Source organism: Thunnus thynnus, chromosome 15, assembly GCF_963924715.1.
Source record: "Thunnus thynnus chromosome 15, fThuThy2.1, whole genome shotgun sequence".
In the NCBI taxonomy this organism is placed as follows: Eukaryota; Metazoa; Chordata; class Actinopteri; order Scombriformes; family Scombridae; genus Thunnus; species Thunnus thynnus.
In genome coordinates, this window is record NC_089531.1 from 9,808,898 (window position 1) to 9,812,997 (window position 4,100).

General features: G+C 38.1%; 1 long non-coding RNA gene across 1 annotated transcript; it reads left to right on the plus strand.

Moving 5' to 3' along the window:
* Positions 1–384: 384 nt before the first annotated feature.
* Positions 385–3,092, plus strand: LOC137198154 (uncharacterized). Its single transcript, XR_010931592.1, has 3 exons — positions 385–508; positions 2,333–2,361; positions 2,459–3,092. It is a non-coding gene; the product is annotated as an uncharacterized lncRNA (long non-coding RNA).
* The last annotated feature ends 1,008 nt before the right edge of the window (positions 3,093–4,100 follow it).

Here is a 4,100-nt window from a genome sequence, read left to right on the forward strand (position 1 = left end):
ACATTAGCTTAAGTAGCTAGCTAGCTATATGGCTGTTTAATCCACCAGCGACAGTCTTTTCAGCCGGCAAAACTGAGAATTGCTGACAAGAAATGAGACGCCAGCTTTTGTCTGCCTCTGTATACAATCCAGGATCCATTGTTTCAAAAATTACTTGAAAGAATTTTGAGTGATTAATATGCCATTTTTTTCAGGGTAAACTATATGTGCTGTATTTAAGTACAATTTAACTGTTTTGTACACAAATTAATGTCAATAAATTAACATTTTAATGAAAACAAGTGTCTGGTTTCTTATTCTCAAACTCTAAACTGATATATTTGTGACATGTAATGGCTGACACACTAACAAAACACATTTTTTTTCTCCTCTTTATCAGATCTAAAGGCTAAGGTCATTTGAGGATCTAGATAATCAAACTTCTGTAGCTGGACAGAAACTGTACACCCGCAGTTTACACTGAAACAAACTCTTGGTGTTTCCTAAATAACATGGAGAGGCGCCACAGGTAAGTCCGAAACAGACAGCTGCTCTTCTGCATGCGCGTGACCTTGAAATGGGGCTTTAGTCCATAACAGAGAGATGATTTATCACCATTATCCAGAAGAAGGACTCTGATGTAACACTATGTTGCATCATCAAACAATTTAGCCAGATTGGATGAACTGTTTTGGTCAGTGTTCAAATCACCTGTATGTTGCTTCAAGAAGCCACAGCATGACGGCGTCAGCCTTCAGTTTGTTGACAGTGAAAACGTTTTTGTTAACCTCAGCTGTCCCCCGGGTGCTCTTCACGTTGTCTGGGACGGCGACTGTGCATCAGACATACAGGGTCAATGACCTCAGCTGTAAGCCTTAGGCTGAAGGGGTTTCCCAGTATATACACAATGGTTCACACACACATATGTACAGGCCATGTGTCCAGAATAAATCCAATTAATTGCCATTATTGCGAGTCAGAGTGAAACTCCACCTGCATTCTCCCAATAAATCTGGTTCATTTATTTTTAAGTTTGAGCCTCTATTATTATTATTGAGTTAAATTTTGACACGTGAATTTCAATTAAGGAAGCTAATGTAGCCTATTAGCTGTGCTGCACCATTCACTTACATATTTAACCCTCTGTGAGAGTAATTGCTTCATAAAAGAGCAAACTGAACAATGTCCCTTTAGTGATACAGAAAGCTAAAGAGTTTGCTTGCTAGCTAGCACAGAGAACTAGAACTTTTTTACTCTCTTCAATAAGTATAGTATAGTAATAAGTAATATTAAATAAAATTATGTAATGACTGATTAATTGATTAGTCAACTGAAATTTAATCAGCAACTATTTTTATAATCAATTTTTAGGTCATTTTTGAGCAAAAATGCAAAACATTCCTTACTACGACCATCTCAAATGTGATGATTTGTTGCATTTCTCTGTTTTACATTGTAAACTTATGATTATCACAAGAATAAACAGATAGGTCTGATGATATTTGATGTTTTTCCTTTTGTCAACAAATCCAATTAAAAGACCAAAACCACAAGTTTTCCGAAGTGGAGCTGAAATGATTAGTTAATCGTAAATCGAAAATTAATCGTCAACAATTGTGATAATCAATTACTCATTTCAACATTTCCTGAGTCCGACCTCTAAAATGTGATGATTTTCTGCTTTTTCTTTGTTTCGTGTGATAATAAAATGATTATCTTTGGGTTTTATACTGTTTCTCAGACAAAAAAAAAAGACATTTGATGATGTCATCTTGGGCTCCAGCAACTTTTTGATGGGTGTTTTTCTACGTTCTGACATTTTATAGAACAGATTATCAGCAGATAAACCGATAATGACAATAACACTTAGCTGCAGCCCTAATATTTACCAACCACAATAATAAAAAACCAATTCCAAAGCCAGAGCCAGAGTGTATGAGCAAGTCATTTCATCACAATAACCATAAAGCCTTCATTTGGTTCCTCTGTTATCGTCTCATGTCATTGTGCTCAAGTTGCATTGTTGTATCAGCGCACTTCATTATGTTTCACACTGGTTGCTGTCAGTCAACTGCTACCCACACAAAGGAAAGAGAATCACTGCCAGAATGCGGGGTGAAATTTTGGGTGTCTTTGTTTGTTGCAGAAGTTAATTTCAAGCTTGGTTTCACACTGTAAAATTTGCACTTTAAAAAATGATGACAAACTAAAGTTATTACGTATGGTAACAGATTGTGAGAACTGTAAACTGAATGTAGACAGGAGTAAACAGTCGATAAGTGGAGAACAGAAAATTTTCTGACATCCTGACAGCTCAGTAAAACAAAGCTGCATCTGTTCTTCTGTTCTGCAGAGACGGATGTGAGAACAGCAGGGGAGCAGGTATGAATCCTCGCAGGCCTCCACACACTCTGCTCTGCTCCCTCCTGTTAAAGCTCTGACCAATATTTCATTGATTTTTCCCCATTTCCATGACAAGATAGAGAATAGGTTTCAAAGATATCATATCCTCGGAGCTCTAACCTAAATGTAGCAGCAGTGGAAAAGGCTTGAGGTTGTCGTGCCGGTGGGACTGAAGTCTGGCTGGGCTTTGCCGAGAGGGGCTCGTCTGGTTGGGAAACAGCTGCCATGACCCACTTCTCTCGCTTGTGTAGCTTGTCTCTTGGATTTGATGTGATGAAATGGGCTGAGCAGACATAAAACAAAAGGTGGTTTTTATCTTTGTGATGTCGTGAACTAAAAGTGGCTGTATACAAAGGGCATCTTTGTCTCGTAAAACAATAGAAATGTGCTCTTGCTGCCTTTTTGTGTCGTTTTCTGATTTGCATGCATGAAAGAGGAAAACATGAATTCAAGTGACCCAACAACAGCTGCAGTGAAAGAAAAGTTAACTTGCCATAGAGAAGTGAAACCCACATTTGTAGTAATGTAAATAGTAAAAAAATCCAGCCCTTGTTCACATCATTTCTCAACAGGATGTCAAGTTGTTCAGTCCATATGTTTAAACAAAGATGGTAATCTAACATCATTTATTTACACCTGTTTATTCCATATTTCTGTTTTTTTTTTCACAGCTTTTGACAAACAGCAGTTCCCATAAACCCTAGACCAGGGTTTTTTGTAACTTGAGGTCCACTTCTGATTGTTCAAAAATTTCCAAATAAATGAAAAATTAATGTAACGTGACAAAAAAAAACTGGGGCTGTAAATATGAGTGATGCCACTATCAGCTGCAATGACCAAAATAAATATTCTGCTTACCCTCAGTGAGACACTTGGTCTTGATTCTGGGAAATAATGAGATCAAGTCGTGGTGAGATGGATGAGAGGCTGACACGCAGAGTAGTTTTCCAAGTTGCTTTCAGTTTGTTCTTTGTCTTTGATTTTGTGACAGTCACAATGGAAACCCCTGACTCACATAAATAGGTGGTGGTGAAAAACAACAGAAATTTGACAGAGAGGGATATTGACTGGCAGCCAAGCATCCAGAATGAAGCAAGGTCAACTTGTGTGAGCTGAAGCTTCAGGCTGCTGTCTGCTAGTAGTTCATCAGTTCATTTCCCAACACAGTGGATACAGACATGTCTTCTGAGGCAGGATCCACAGAGAAAGCTAGCTAGCTAACAGTGGCAAAACACATTTGTCTCTACCTAATGATGTGTAGTGATTGGATATTCAAACGTAACTGATCACTGAAATTATGCATTTTTTTATTTATGTGAATTCTTGAGCACATTTAGATATAAAAATAAGGGCTGAGGCTGGTTGAGAACGGCTGCACTAGACCATCACAGATGAACGGCTGGACTTATGTGTGTCTGTGGGTGAGTCGAGGTCAGTTCAGACATGTCTGTAATAACAGCAGGACAGAGGGGAATGAACTTCTGTTACGATAACAGAAGTACCAAAACTGGACATGGTTTACAAATGTAGCTGGTTTATAAACTGGCTAAATTCGTATCTTATCTTTTTCTTTCCGTTTTGGCCCTCAGTCCAGGCTAAAATGTTTTTCTCCCCTGAAAACTCAGCTTTTCCAAAACAGAAAATGGAGTTTTGTAGAAATGCTGTGATATCAGTGACATAACAGATAGTGACAGATAGCGCGGCATCACATTGTTTTT